The sequence below is a fragment of the Geotrypetes seraphini genome, chromosome 15 (assembly GCF_902459505.1).
Source record: "Geotrypetes seraphini chromosome 15, aGeoSer1.1, whole genome shotgun sequence".
Classification (NCBI taxonomy): Eukaryota; Metazoa; Chordata; class Amphibia; order Gymnophiona; family Dermophiidae; genus Geotrypetes; species Geotrypetes seraphini.
The window spans coordinates 10170033-10186455 of record NC_047098.1 but is presented as its reverse complement, the minus strand read 5'-3'; the positions used below and the strand labels follow the sequence as shown (position 1 = coordinate 10186455).

The following is a 16423-nucleotide window of genomic DNA, read 5'->3' as shown; positions in this document are numbered from 1 at the left end:
AAATATTTAATAAACTAGTATTTTAGCCCATTACATTAACGGGTGCTAGAAATCTGGCCGGCTCCCTTAGTCCCTTGCCCTCCCCCCTCCTTCCTTTCCCGCGGTCCTGACAAACCTTCCGACTCTAGCAGTGTCTGCAGCACTCTACACACGCTACTTCGTGGCCTTCTACTGGTGGCACGTCCCTGATGATATCATCAGAGACGCGGCAGAGCAAATCAGGGCAGTAGAAGGCCCCGAAGCAGCGTGTGTAGAGTGCTGCAGACAGGTTTGGAGTCTGGACCGCGGGAAGGGAAGGGGAGGGCCGGTCAGACGTCGGGAAGGGATGGGAGACCGCGAAAAACTTACTGATTTTTGCCGCGAGAGAGCAGGGAGTCCAGCGCTGGCGGCCAGTCCTGCCCAAGTGTAGTTAGGTGCTGGAAGGCTGGGGACTCGCGCATGTGCACTCCTGCCGCCATAGACAAAACACCTCACGGATCAGGGAAAACAGAACACGCAGGCTAGGGTTTTATTATATAGGATATTTGTTGTGAACCCTGTAAGATCTATCTAGCTCAGGGGTGTCCAACCTTTTGGCTTCCCTGGGCCCCATTGGCCGAAAAAAATGTTTCTGGGGCTGCACAGACGCTGCAGCAAGACAGAGGAGCCGGCAAGACGGTAAACACCAGGAGGCAGCAGAGGAAAACACTGCATCACCCTTGACCGAGGCTGCACAAAATACTTCAGGGGGCCGCAGGTTGGACATCCCTGGTCTAGCTCTTGGGGACTGGGGTGTGTCTGTAGACTCTGATTGCTTTTTACCCTTTACAGCAGAATTCACATAAACTTTTAAAAAATGTTATTTGTATAGATGATTTAACTATTTTTTGAGACATGAGCAGAGTTTAAAACCTTTGAACTTGTCTGATTTCGCTCTAGACTTTTCTTTTTCTTGCTTTTATTGAGGTGAAAAGGAAGACTTATTTTCCCTTCAACTTTTTAAAGTGAGTTTTCTATTCCTCCAAACCTGATAACTTTGCATCTCACTCGTTGACTTGTTCTGGGAGGGTGATATGTGCTGCTAGTAATTACTGTGCTTTGATTATGATAGAGGAGAGAGTAATCTTGCCTTGGCCAATGCCTCTGGCAGCTTGTGAGACTCTGGGAAAGGCTGCCATTTTGTCGTGCACTTGACCCATTTGTGCAGAGAGGAGGGGGATGGGAGATGCCGGGCATTTTTTCCCACACCGTAGGGGAGCCTGTTTGCCTGTGGAAACCCTGGGATGTGCTCAAACATTTGTGCATTTCTGCCTCAAACACTGGGACCAGGCTGGAGTAACTCGCGTTTTCTTTCCCTCTGGTCAAAGTAGCAGTTAATGACATCAGAAAAAGTGTCATTTTCTTGGCGTTCATTCTGTTGTGGGGGGCAACCGAATAAAACCCAAGGTCTACGGTTTGAAATGTGAACTGTGGAGTTTGGTGCACATAAAAACATCCACGCTAAAGAGCTTTTTCAAGCAGTCTGCTCATCTCTGTGTGCCAGTTGCATCGGTGCCGTTTCTCCTCTCAGGTGAATTATGTACAGAAACGCTGTAAACTGTTGGTGGAGAGTGAAAAGGCGACTGACGCATCCCGCGAGATCCGTGCGTTCTCTCAGATTGGGAGCCATGTAGGGCCATGTGTGGAAAAGTATGTGTGTCACTTCACCTACCCTGGAATTTAAAAAAAATATTTGCAGAATAAAATCTAGCAAATATTTGTAAACCAAAAAGAAGTGAAGTTGAGAAGGGTCTAAAGCAGGGGTGTCCAACCTGTGGCCCGAGGGCCGCATGCAGCCCAGTGAAGTATTTTGTGCGGCCCCGGTCGAGGGCGATGCAGTGTTTTCCTTTGCTGCCCTCGGGTGTTTACCGTCTTGCTGGCTCCTTCCTCTGTCTTGCTGCAGTGTTTGCGTGTTTGTACGGCCCCAGAAACATTTTTTTCCGGCCAATGCGGCCCAGCGAAGCCAAAAGGTTGGACACCCCTGGTCTAAAGCCAGGGTTTCGGCTTACTAAATTGCTCCGATTGCATGGCAGGGTCTTGATGCTCTGGCATTTTGCCTTCTCAGAGCTTGGTTGTTCTCCAGCGAGCTTGGAGCTGGTATGCGTTTACGTTGACACAGCTGCATATTTTGGGGAGTTGGGAGGGGGGTTGATTTATTAGTTAGATCATGGGCCTAGTAACATACCATAGTAACATAGTAGATGACGGCAGATAAAGAGCCGAATGGTCCATCTAGTCTACCCAACCTGATTCAATCTAAAAATTTGTTGGAGTTTTTTTTTTCGGATGTGTGACTTTGATTCCTGTTTCTCCAACACAGTATAAATCACATAATCCCCACGGTATTTAAATCCCAAGGTTCGGTGGTCACTACTTCTCTATTTCCTTCTACTCTGCTTAAATGTTAATCTTACTTTAAAACACTTTCACAATTTTTTATCCACATTGAAAGCACCTAGCAGTGAATTATTTATGTGCTTTGCTATATTATTCTTAAATACTGCTTAATGAATTGATTTTGGGGTTAAAAAAAAAAAAGCCTCGGAATATAGAGTTATTTTTACCCAACACTGGGTTTTACTTGTGAGAAACTCAATTGCTCCTGCACACTTCATCGGCAAAAAAAACCCTAAATCTATTCTTTTAATTTTTATCTCAAATCTGCCTCTTGCCTGCTCAGCCAATCAAATTCAGAGCAGTGCCCTCAGGGCCTTTAGGGGGTGGAGCGAATCCCCTCCACCCCAAAGGCCTTGACTGCACGCCACTGTTTGCCGGAGCCCATAGAGCTAAGCAGGCAGATTGGATCTCACAAAAGGCAGTCCCAGTTTTGCCCACTTAGCTGTGTGGGTAGTGGCATTGGATATCAGCTGGTACCTGCTTATCTTCTGGGTTGCCGCCTGACCACGGGTGTTCATGCTGGGCTTAATTCTGTCTATGGCTGTTAGCTAAAACATCACTGATCTCCCATAAGAGAAGTCCAGAGGGAAACTGAGTGGAGTGACTTCTTTAAGAACATAAGAATTTGCCTCCGCTGGGTCAGACCAGAGGTCCATCACGCCTAGCAGTCCGCACCCGCGGCGGTCCATCAGGTCCATGACCTGTCATGTTTACTTGATTTAGCCCTATAGCCCCCTTGTTTTTATCTTTACTCTTTCCATACTCTTATCTACCCTTATCTGTATCCCTCAATCCCCCTATCCTTCAGGAATCCATCCAATCCCTCTTTGAATCCTCTGCGTACTCTGCCCGACCACTTCCTCCGGGAGCGCCTTCCATGTGTCCACAACCCTCTGTGTGAAGAAGAACCTCCTGGCAAAACAAAGAAAAGCCAAATAGTAGGAGTCTTCTGTACTGCATCCCGCTTCTGTGGATATAATTTTTGTCAATTTAATCGGAAGGAATCCGATTCAGATGTGCGATTGTGTGTGTGCACAGACTTGCTCCTGGGAATTGAAAAAGGGAGCGGTGGAAAAAAAACACAAAAGGTGTTTAGTTCACTGTCTAGTGTCTCCCTGTTTAATGTCTCTCTAAAAAAAAAAAAAAAGCAGGGGCGGCTTGCTTTGAGGATGGGCACAGTCTCCCATCACCCACAGACCAGAGGCTCTTTATCATTAGGCTGGGTTTTTGTTTTTTTTCTTTTGACATTTGTGTTTCCTAAAGAAAACTTTATCTTGGCTTGACACTGCTTTTGTTTTCATTGCTTTCTGACCTACGTTGGCTTTCAACTCAACCACGATCTGATCATAAAAGCTGAAAAATCCAAAACATTAATTATTGTGGAGGAAAAGACCTCGGAGACCCACAGTGGGGAGTCTAATAAACCTTGCATTCCACTCGCACTAAAAAGAGTTCAAGTTCTCTTTCATCGGAGGTATTTTAGACCGATGAAACATAACATGAAAAACTCCCTTCTATACCACAATTACCGCTTAGTTCTATGCGGTTCACAAAAGATTATGAATACAAAAGATGAAGTTCGGAGAGGCAAAACATGCCTAATTTCCGAAGGATTCTATGAAAAGATACGTTTTTAAAGCACGTCAACATTGTGGATAAGAGTCAGCCGACATAATTAAGAAATTCAAATCCTTATCCCATAATGCCGCTTGAAAGGACAGTAGACGTTGTTGAAATCTTTTAAATTTACAGCCCTTAACAGATGGAAAAGTAATCGGAAAATAATATTAAATATTGAACTAAGGCCAGTACTGGGCAGACTTGTACGGTCTGTGTATGGCCGTTTGGTGGGGGGATGGGCTGGGGAGGGCTTCAATGGCTGGGAGGGTGTAGATGGGCTGGAGTAGGTTTTGACGGAGATTTCGGCAGTTGGAACCCAAGCACGTTACCGGGTAGAGCTTTGGATTCTTGTCCAGAAATAGCTAAGAAGAAAAAATTTAAATTGAATCAGGTTGGGCAGACTGGATGGACCATTCGGGTCTTTATCTGCCGTCATCTACAATGTTGCTATGTTTCCTGGAATGCTCAGAGCTATTGATTGTAAATGATTCCGAGAGGTATTCTGGGATTAAGCTTGCCAATGCCTTGAAACGGAAACATCCAAACTTAAACTTAATCCTCGCCTCAATCGGTAGCCAATGAAAGATAAATTGGACCCTTTCTAGTGAGAGTTGAGTGTAACATTTATCAAACTTCCCACCGTGGGTCTCTGAGGTATTTTTTCCTCCACAGTAATCGGCTTTTATGATCAGATCTTGGTTGAGAGCGATTTTTTGATCTGACATCAAGTCTTCTTGTTGTCAGTTGACACTGAGAAGTAAGATGGTACCTACAATGGCCTTACTGGGTCAGACCAAAAGTCCATTAAGCCCAGTAGCCCATTCTCACGGTGGCCAATCCAGGTCTAATCTAATCTAATCTTCCATTTGCGAGTCGAACAAACCTATACAAGCTTTGGCCAAAACCCAAGGAGTTGCAACATTCCATTCAGGATCCTAAAGAATAGCAAGATTCCGGAACCCCAAACAGTAGCAACATTCCATGCTACCGATCCAGGGCAAGCAGTGGGTTCCCCCATGTCTTTCTCAATAACAGACTATGGACTTTTCCTCCAGGAACTTGTCCAAACCTTTCTTAAAGGAAAATGTTCCATTCATCTAACTTTGGCCATTTCGGTCAAAAGTCTGACAGTACGACAAAGGCTCGACGGCCGGGACCTCCAAATGGAAATATCACCCTTGTTTGCAGATGTGGTTTGTAAGTTTTGGTTTCAAGCTTGGCAAGCATAAAATATCCTTGTAGCAGAACAGTTTGTTCTAACAAGATTACCCCATCGTACCTATAAATTTATTTTCAGAAGGAGATATACAAAATGAGATATCAATTGGACTTCTACCATTCGATGTTAATTTACTTAAAGATACTTTTAGCCCTATAAATCCAATGTACTAATACACTGCAAGGAATCATCGTTTCGGAACAGCTGTCATATTTATTTAGGAATCATAAATTTGGGAAGAAAAAGCTCTGTGCAGGCATAACATCTTTTTTTTTTTTCTTTTCGTAGTTAGAATTGCATAAAACCCTTCTGATATTCATTTTTCTCCAGGTTGCTGTTCTGTGAAACGGATGTAACAGCGGGATCTGGATAGTTCCTATTGCCGCCCTCAAGTAGCCCACCTTTCACTCATTAACCACTTACTAATAATTCAACACACACTCCATTATGGAAAAATGGCCGCAGCTCTATTTATTGAACAAAAATAACCAATTACTTAACATCAATTAAATTATTCACAAACTAGTATTTTAGCCCATTACATTAACGGGTGCTAGAATATATGTCTGTCTTATTTCTGTCTCTCTCTCTGTCCCGCTGTCTTTCTTTCTGTCTGTCTCTCTCCGTGGCCCCCTTTGTCTGTCTTTCTGTGTCTCTCCCTGTCCCTATGTCTTTCTTATTTTCTTTCTGTCTCCCTTCCTCCCTCTGGTGCTAGAATATATGTCTGTCTTTCTTTCTGTTTCTCTCCCTACCCCTGTCTTTTTCTTTCTGTCTCTCTTCCTCCCGCTGTCTTTCTTTCTGTCTCTCTCCCTGCCCCTGTCCCTGTGTCTTTTTTTCTATCTCCTTCCTACTTTTACTGACTGGCTATCCATTAAAACTCCCCATAGGCATCTTTTAAGTTAAAAAGAAACTTCGGCCCGGTCTGTAGGTCAGGGGTTTCTCGGGCTGACCGCCACCCGCTGCTGGTGTCTCCGTGCTCCGTGCTCGCCCGCCTCGGCCTGCAGCCGCCGACAGCCGCCGCGGCCGACATCCGCCTCGGGGGAAGAGAGAAAGAGAGAGAAATTTGAGCGCATGCACACTCCTACCTGCAGTGCCCTACAGTGCATGGAAAATGGGAGCACGCAGGTGGGAGTGCACATGCGCGGCCTAGGGTTTTATTATATTAGATAACAGCATCAACAATCTCCTCCCAAGCTACCAGGTGTACATTGCAAGATATTGCCCTCGACCCCGCCATAGTAAGAGTCTGGTGCCCACTACTCTTGACTCCAGGTACCCAAAATGTCTCCAACTCCGACTCCACAGCCCTGTCCAGTACTATTTGTGAACAGTGAGTGGTGCCCCTTCCTTGCCCCTCCCCCACTGCCATGTGTGTGCCCCCTTTCCTCCTTTCCCGTACCTTTTTAACCTTCTCTGGCATGAGTAGCGTGCCCACGTCAGTGTTGGCTCGCCCTTTGACATCACTTCCTAGGTGCAGGTCCCGGAAGTGATGTCAGAGAGAGCGCTAATGCCGACGCGGGCAGTAACCTCATGCCGGGGAAGTGTAAAAGGTATGGGGGAAGGCAAGGGGTGTGTGCAGCAAGGAGCGGGGGAGGGGGTCGGCAGAGAGGAGGAGGGGTACTGCATCCTTAGCAAGACGACGCCCAGGGTGAACACCCCCTTACTATGCCACTGCATATGAACCACCAAAATAAAGACCTTATAGTGAATTTTCAGACTGTAGGAAGGGAAGAAGAGGGTAATTGAGCAAGCAAGTACTTTGTATGTGTCCTGTAATTCTCCCTGCAGGGAGAAAAAGTATATGTGGCAGGCATTGAACAAATGATAACTGACCCAAGAAGAGAATGAAACGGCACAAATCGCTGAGGGAGAGAGAGAGAGAGAAAGAGAGCAAGAGAGAGAGAGAAAGCGAAAGAGAAAGCGAGAGAGAGAAAGAGAGAAAAAAGAGAGAAAGAGAAAAAGAGAAAGAAAGCAAGAGAGAGAAAGTGAAAGTGAGAGAGAGAGAAAAAAGAAAGAAAGAGAAAGAGAGAGAGAGAAAAAGAGAAAGAGAAAGCGAGAGAAAAAAGAGAAAAAGAGAGAGAAAGAAAGCAAGAGAAGGAGAGAGAAAGAGAAAGGGAAAGAGTAAAAGAGAGAAAGCAAAAGAGAGAAAGGAAGCAAGAGAGAAAGCGAAAGAGAGAGAGAAAAGAAAGAGAGAGAAAAGAGAGAGAAAAAGAAAGAGAGAGAGAGAAAGCGAGAGAGAAAGAAAGCAAGAGAGAGAAAGCGAAAGTGAGAGAGAGAGAAAACAGAAAGAGAAAAGAGAGAGAGAAAAAGAGAGAGAAAGCGAGAGAAAAAAGAGAAAGAGAGAAAGAAAGAAAGCAAGAGAAGGAGAGAGAGAGAGAAGGAGAGAGAGAGAAAAAAAAAGAAAGCGAAAGAGAGAAAAAGTGAGAGAGAAAGCGAAAGTGAGAGAGAAAGCGAAAGTGAGAGAGAAAGCGAAAGTGAGAGAAAAAAGAAAGAAAGAGAGAAAAAAGAGAGAAAAAGAGAATTAAAGAGAGAAAGAGAAAGCGAGAGAGAAAAAAGAGAGAAAGAGAGAGAGAGGGAAAGAGAGAAAGAGAGAGAGAGAAAAAAAGAGAGAAAGCGAAAGAGAGAGAGAGAGAAAGCGAAAGAGAAAACGAGATCGAGAAAGAAAGAGAGAGAGAGTGATTCTCTGGATACCAGTTGTTTATCAGACCTGTTACTCTCTCTGGTGGAGGGAGGGTCCACGTATCGCTCACCAGCCAGGCAGTGTACCAGAGGCCTTCCATGGTATTTGTTGTCTTAATGGAAGGAATTTTGGCCCAGCCAGGCCCCCCCTTCCTCCAGATTTTCAGCCTATTATTTCACAGGAAAAAAGGTTTACCGCTGCAAGGCTGCTGTGTTTCAAGAAAACTAGTGTATTTTACATATCCCCCCCCTCCCCAACCAAACTCAATACTGAAAGTACTGAGAGTAAGTAACGTGCTATAGAAAACTCTGAACTCCCTGGCATTGTAGTAAAGGCAAAATGTCTCTCCATGAATAAACACATCCTGACCTCTAGAGAACTTGAGCCAAATGTGATTTACTCTTTCCCTGGCCTCTTTTTCAGAAAAGAGGTGGGATATTGGAGTTATATTCTTATAATTTTGTACAGGGAAGACATTTTTTTATTGGGGGGGGGGGTGTTAGGAGGAGGGGCTGTTTGGGGTTTTAAAATAAATCTCCAGCAAACTATGTAGCTCCTTAGATCAGATCTTTATCTCACAATGGCGCACAGTAGTAACACGGTTTGCGAGTGTTTTGTAAGACGAGCAAATCAATCCAGCAATCTTTGACTCGTAAACCGAGCGCGTTCAGCTGCAGGCAGCGCTGCTTCAGGGAGATGCCTCTGGCGTCCGCCAGCCTTCTGCACCAGGTTGGAGAACCCCCAAGCCCACGTAGCCGAGTGCCGTCCCACACGCGCACCACATCGATATATATTCTGTATATAAGAATAATAACTTGTAATAAAGTCTGATAACCTGCTACTGCAGTCTAGACCCGGAACCACAAATATCCATTTTTCATTTCTTGTTTGAAGACCAGGCCAAGTGGTATGCACGTTTTTTGTTGTGTTTGTTTTGATTTGACTTTTATTTTGCTGGTTTTGGCTTTTGGTATTCAGCACGACATAGGGATACTAGACATCTGGATTTCCTCGGACATGTCCAAGGCTAGATAAATCATCGGTTGTAGCCGAAGAAGTTTCGTCAGCTGTAAGCCCGAGGTCATAATGCCATTGTACAGATCCATAGTGAGACCCCATCTGGAATACTGTGTACAATTCTGGAGGCCACATTACCACAAAGATGTGCTGAGAGTTGAGTCGGTTCAACGAATGGCCATGGTCTCGGGTCTCAGGGATCTACCGTATGAGGAACGGCTGGATAAATTGCAGCTATACTCACTCGAGGAACGCAGAGAGAGGGGCGACATGATCGAGATGTTCAAATATGTCACAGGCCGTATCGAGGTGGAAGAAGATATCTTCTTTCTCAAAGGTCCCGCGGCAACGAGAGGGCATCCACTGAAACTCAAGGGTGGGAAATTTCATAGTGACACCAGAAAGTACTTCTTCATCGAAAGGGTGGTTGATCGCTGGAATAACCTTCCACTACAGGTAATTGGGGCCAGTAGCGTGCCAGACTTTAAGACAAAATGGGGTTGGCACGTGGGATCTCTTCATAGAGGTAGGTAGGAGTGGGTCATTAGTGTGGGCAGACTGGATGGGCCGTGGCCCTTTTCTGCCATCAGTTTCTATGTTTCTATGTCTTCCTTTTCGAGGACATGTCCGGGGGTCCGGACGCCTTTTCAGAACCCGGCACTTTGTCCAGGCTTTGAAACGCTTCCTGTCAAAATCACATAGGGAAGGGGCATCCGCGTGTGGGTGGACGCAATGCAGTGACATCACCCGCATATGCCGCGGATGCCAATAGGGGGGGGGCGGAACATGGTGTGACATGTGTGGAATGGGGCGGGTCTGGAGGCGTGGCCAAGGATCCGGATTTTCCTTCCGGAAAATCTGGTAACGGTGATGTTGGAGCCTTTTTTTATGCTGTGCAGACAGTAAACCGGACTCCCTGCGCTAAAAACTGCTATTGTGGTTTAGTAAAAAGGGAGAGGGTGGGTATTTGTCTATTTTTGTATGGTTGTTACTGAGGTGACAGTGCATAGAGTCATCTGCTTTGACCTCTTTGAAAAAACCCTGGAATAGGAATGATAATTAACAATTCTATGCGTACAGTGTGCGTTGTGTTTTTTAAAAATTTTATTGTTGGTAGATCATTTTGACTTGGTCATTTTAAAAGTAGCTCGCGAGTCAAAAAAGTGTGGGCACCCCTGCTCTATGGTATGTGTCTTGGAATAAGAACATTTTTAGTTTAGTCTTGAGTTTGTCGAGTGAATGTCGAGGTATGTTAGATTGTGAGCTCACCAGGCCAGTCGGGTTTTCAGGGTAGCCCTAATGAATATACATGGAGCAGATTTGCATGCCTGGCACCTCCATTATATGCTGATCTCTCTCATGCATATTCATTAGGGCGATCCTGAAAATCCGATTGGCCTGGTGGTCCTCCAGGACAGGGTTGGGAACCACTGACTTAGATAACTTTGATAGGTGGTATATAAATACCTGAGATAAATAAGTAAATCGTACAACAACGGAACCAACTGTTAGCCCCATTGAGGGAGGGCAGGTCCCAGACAGCCACTTAACAAAGCTCTTGCCCGGGTAAATCGCTTTAAAAGCTACAGTGAGAGTGGGCGTGTGGGGTTCAGTGTAAGTGTCGGACAGATGTACATCACCTCAAGTGGAGTCACGTGGTATTAAATCTTTTCTACCCGAGACTCGAATTGCCTTAATATTTGGAAAGCAAAGTAAAGAAATAAAATCTCCCGGGGGAACCACGCAAATAAAAATTGTTTGGACGAAAGAACTTCAGAACCATTGCCCGGTTTGCAAACTTTCATATGGATCAGTTCTGTGCTGGGTTTTGCTGATTTTTTTAAAATAAATATTTATACCTGTTGTAGTTCTGTGGAGTTACATTTCCCATTTTGCCTTCAAAACTGTGGAAACTAGCCATCTTTGGACAAAAGATGCAGTGTTTAATTTTCATACAGCAAATGGTCAGTGTTTTCTGTTTTTCCGTCTCCTTGGTTGCCTTCCCTTCAGACATTTTTGGCTAAGCAGTCAAGGACCTCATCCCAGATTTCCTTGCCAGCTGCTGTTGGCAGGGTGGGGTGGGGGTGGGTGGGTGGAGGGGAGGATACAGAGCAGCTGCCTTCTATTGACTGCCATGCAGATGGCTGTAGGAGGAGTGGAGATGATCAAAATTAATGATGAGACCAAGAAGTTCCGTATTTATGTTTAAAAACCAGTTTCTATGCAGTCGCTCTGGAAGATCATCTCTGTCAACTGCACTAAGGGTTTGTTTTGCACACAACTTCAATGATATGGAGAAACACAGCAGTTTAGACCAGTGTTCTTCAACCACCGGTCTATGGACCAGTGCTGGTCCACAGACATTTCCTGCCGGTCCACAGGGCCAGCACGCGCATTAGGCCCAAAACAGTGTTCTTCAACCGCCGGTCCACGGTGCGATCGATGCGGCGTTATCTTCGAGCCAGCTCCGTCTTCCTAACTGATTCAGTGCACAAAGCCACGGGCAGCGGCTCCTACGGGCATCCTGCGCCTGAACCGGAAGCCTTCTCTCTGTCGTTGCAACATCAGAGGGAAGGCTTCCAGATGAGGCACAGGACGTACAAGGTGCAATTAGTACTATTATGGGGCGGGATCTGGGGTAGAGATTGGGTAGAGATGGGCGGGGTCTGGCCCATGACTTAGCCCAGTGTTCTTCAACCACCGGTCCACGGACTGATGCACACAGAATAATTATTTTATTTCTGCCAGTCCATAGGTGTAAAAAGGTTGAAAAACACTGGTTTAGACCAAGGTAGAGTTGCGAAATGTACAGATTTTCCCGGACATGTCCTTTTTTTTTTTTTTTTTTCTCCGGGTATTGAAAAGCTTCCAGCTCGGTCCCGCGTCAGGAGGGCATTTGCGCCCCCAAGCCCACCCTCGCCCCGCCGTCCCCTTCACCACCCCGTCCCCGTCTCTGCTGTCCCCTTCACCACCCCGTCACGGTGACCAAAAAAAAAAAGGTCACCGCGAGAGCGGTGAATGATTAGACGGGGCAGTGAACAAGTATGAACGCGCGGTGAACGAGCGTTCGATCCGGCAGCCCACTCTCTCCCGCCGGCCGACCATGCATCTCCCTCCCTCCCTCCTTTTCCCTTACCTTTTTTTTGTTGAAACTGGCGATTTCTATAAGGCTATGTATGAGCTGTATTACAGCCGGAGCCTTGAAGTCACTTCGCGTTGCCTGCGGGAAAAGTCTCCTCCAACGCAACTTCCTGTTTCCAGTTGCATCGGGAGGGAGCTGCTGGACCACGTGAAGGGTGCTGGGGGTGGGGGGGGATGGAGAGGAGAAGACGCTGGGGACGGGGCGGTGAAAGAGACAGCGGGACGGCAGAGACGGGGACGGGGTGGTGAAGGGGACGGCGGGGTCGGGGCGGTGCAGAGGATGGTGGTCCGGGGACAGAATTGTTCCCCGTGTCATTCTCTATTGTCCATAATGGGTCCATGGATATGGAATAACATGCCCGAGTCACAGTTTCAAAGAAAGCTGAAAATGTGGTTTTTCTAATTAGCTTTTGGACCTTTGTCAAGATTAGATAGTGGCTAGCTGCTGATTGGATTTGTTAGGAGGGATGGAAAGGGGGGGCAGTAAGGATATTTATGGTGGCATGATTCATTTCTTTAGTGTCTGGCTTGGCTCTAATTTTATTTTGGTATCTTTTTTTCTAAATCGCAGGGAGAAGCTGGTTCTTGGATGAGCAGTATTTATTTTTTATTTATTTGCACAGGCTTGATATATACTGCCAGTCGCAGTGGGTGAATAAATAAAATACTTGAATCCCCTTCCAGTCTGTAAACATAAGAACATAAGAATTACCGCTGCTCTGTCAGACCAGTGGTCCATCATGCTCAGCAGTCTGCTCACGTGGCGGCCCTTAGGTCTAAGTCCAGCCTCACCTGCGTACGTTCCAGTTTAGCAGGAACTTGTCCAACTTCGTCTTGAATCCCCGGAGGGTGTTTCCCCCTATGACAGACTCCGGAAGAGCGTTCCAGTTTTCTATCTCTCTCTGGGTGAAGAAGAACTTCCTTACGTTTGTACGGAATCTATCCCCTTTCAACTTTAAAGTCCTGGGCAACATGTTGATATCAAATCATACCATATAGCAAAGCCTTCTGGAAGGGAATTAAATTAGAAACTTCCTGGTCAGTAGCTGTAACGGTTTCCTGGGAACCCGCAACTTCATGGGCTAAGGACTGGCTCAGCAGTAGGTTTACCATATTTTGCGTTGTAAAATCCCGGATGTGTGGCCACACCCAATTCTGCCTGAGTCCCTCCCCCAGAAAGCCTCATCTTTTCATTCCTGACCTCCAGGCCGCATCCGAGGGCCTCCGAGCTTGCACAGATGCATGCCACATCATCTGCGCAGGCTCGGAGGTCCTCCGGATGCGGCTGGAGCTTTCCAGAACCCGGACAAACTAGTAAATCTGGAGCCCCCCCTAGACCCGCCCCCAGGCCTGCCCAGTTCCACCCATCCCTGCCCCATTATGTCCCAGTCCCGCCCCGCCCCCCCCGCCCCGCTGCCTGCATGCGCGGATTTCCTCCTGCCTGATGCGATTTAGAGGAGGCTTTTCAAAATCCAGACAATGTGCCGGGTTTTGAATAGCCGTCCGGACCTCCGGACATGTCCTCAAAAGGAGCACATGTCTGGGGAAATCCGGACATTCAGTTTGCTGTCGTCAAGGGCCCATAGGCCTGGTAGCGTTACTGTTTGATGTTACTCCTGCTAACGTCACGAGTGCAGGCAAACGAGATAAAGCATCGTCAACTTCATTATGAATCCTTGGAACGTGCTTCAGTCTCATTATTAAACGTAATTGCCGTGCTGTAGGCTGATGTCTTCAATAACCTTGTGAGCTGGAACGTTTTGCTGTATGCTTACTAAGCAGCCACCGCCACCATGTTATTTGAATGAAAAGCCATTTGTTTGTTGGCAGGCCTTCTCTGCCCACCCCACCCCCAAGCCACAAACATCACTAATATGGGGATCAATTCTATCAAAACGGTGTTCTTGGCAATTCTGCAACTGTTCCTGAGCTCCGTGCGGCATTATCTATGCAGTAACATGCTAAAGCCCCTGAAAAGAGCTTGAGGTCAGCGTTGGAAACCTGTTGGGTGCTTGTGGTGAGGGATTCAAACTCGACCCTGAAGTCATCTTGTAACCCTCCTGCCATATTTAAGAGCAGCGGGGGTCGACTGGTGGCAGGAGGGAGTGGGCATCCCTCCTGTCATTTTTGGGGGTTGAGGGGAGGGAGGGGGCTCTGTCGGGAGAGTTTTTTTAAAAAAATTGGGCAGATATTTTGCATGTGTAATACAGTGCTCCCCCGGTCATTCGCGGTCCCAGTCATTCGCGGTATTTTCTGACCGCGAATGACCAGGCAGGAGAGGGCAGCCAGAGAGGCAGGAGAGAGCAGCCGGAGCGCCGGTGAGTGAAGGAAATCACTCGCGGTATGCTCCGACCCCCTCTTCCTGCATTAAAGTCGGGCCTCACCAATCGGGAGCTACGTGTCAAAGCAACTCCTGATTGGTGAGGCCCGACTTAATGCAGGAAGAGGCGGTCGGAGCATGCCGCGAGTGATTTCCTTCACTCGCCGGCGCTCCGGCTGCTCTCTCCTGCCTCACCGGCTGCCCTCTCCTGTCTCCCCCGCTGAAAACTGTATTCTCAGTTTTTCAAGATTCGCGGGGGGGGGGGGGGGTTTCCTGGAACGGAACCCCCGCGAATATCGGGGGGAGTACTGTACACGCAAAATATCTATGCCATTAAAAAGAAAAAGGAAAAAGAAAGCCTCCCGACAAGCCCTGACAGCAGTGACCGGAGGCTGCTTCTCCTGTCACTGCTGTCGGGGCTCTGCACCGACTCAGTCGCTCAATGAGCGATTTGAGTCGGGGAGTTTGCATGCAAATCGTGATAGTGAATCAGTCGCTGTTTAAATATCGGCCAACAGCGATTGAGTCGCTATCTTTAGGGAATTTGGGCCCTTAAACAGAATTTGGGAGTTAAGTTATAAAACACATGTAACTGTTACGTGTGTAAGCGCTACTTGAACGCTAACCAGTTCTTATATTTTTTACACTCTTTTGAGACTCATAAAGATATTACCCTCTCTTCTCTCCCTTTCCCTTCCTCCTCTCTCCCCTCTTTTTCTCTCCCCTTCGTCTCCCTCCTACCTATCCACCTCCTCTCTCTTAGAATTGTTCAAAACACAGCGGTCCGCTTGATATTTGGATTGAAGAAAAGCGACCATGTTAGCCCCTACTACAAACTGCTTCATTGGCTGCCAATGGAGACACGAATAATATTCAAGTTCTCCTGCATCTGTTTCAAGCTGGTCTGGGGACTGGCTCCTACCTACCTGCTACCTCACTTCGTACTATACAGCCCTACAAGACAAACCAGAAACTGCAATCTATTTGCATACCCAAGCATTACCGGCTGCAAATACAAAACCTTTCTGGATAGAACTTTTATGTACCAAGCAAGGAAACAAACAACACTGGTTAGACAACTACATTAATGGAGCTGGACTGACCTATGACGCCTTTAGAAAAGCCATAAAAACTGCCTTATTAGAAACATAGAAACATAGAAAAAAGCGGCAGAAAAGGGCTATAGCCCACCAAGTCTGCTCATTCCAAGTATCCCCTCCCCTGAATTTACTCCCTTAAAGATCCCACGTGAGTATCCCATTTTCTCTTAAAATCAGTCACGCTGCTGGCCTTTATCACCTGGAGTGGGAGTCTGTTCCAATGATCCACTACTCTTTCGGTGAAGAAGTACTTCCTGGAGTCGCCATGAAACTTCCCTCCCCTGATTTTCAGCGGATGCCCTCTGGTGGTCGAGGGTCCCATGATATACTGTATCACCTAAACAGTAACTACACCAAACACTAAATCCAATTCTATTATTTCTAATATGTCCCCTCTGAAATTCTTAACAAACTGTCTGCATATTGTAACTCGCTGATTGTCCAGCTCTCTTCAATGTGATCCGCCTAGAAGTCGCACGATTAAGGCGGTATAGAAAAATAAAGTTATTATTATTATTATTATTATTTACCCTCTCCTCTCTCCCTTTCCCCCTCCTCCCCTCTTTTCCTCTCCCCTTCCTCTCCCTCCTACCTATCCACCTTCTCTCTCTCCCTCCTCTTTCTCTCTCCTTTACCCTCTCCTCTCTCCCTTCCCCCCCTTCCTTCCTCCTCTCACCCCTCTTTTTCTCTCCCCTTCCTCTCCATCCTACTTATTCACCTCCTCTCTCTTCCCTCCTCTTTCTCTCCCCTCTTACCTCTCTTTACAGTCGCCTTGAGCCTGTATAGGTATGAGCGATGCACAAATAGAAGATTAGATTAGATATTCATTTTGTAATCCTCTGGTTTTCAGTCCCTCTTCTGCTTGCTGTATTTACTAGTTCACTTCCCTCTCTTTGCCTACATGATTTTCT

At 46.7% G+C, this 16423-nt stretch overlaps 1 protein-coding gene across 12 annotated transcripts in view; it reads left to right on the top strand.

Moving 5' to 3' along the window:
• LOC117349364 (coiled-coil domain-containing protein 50-like) overlaps positions 1–16423 on the top strand; it is an 88136-nt gene that overhangs the window by 8696 nt on the left and 63017 nt on the right. The window lies entirely within an intron of this gene.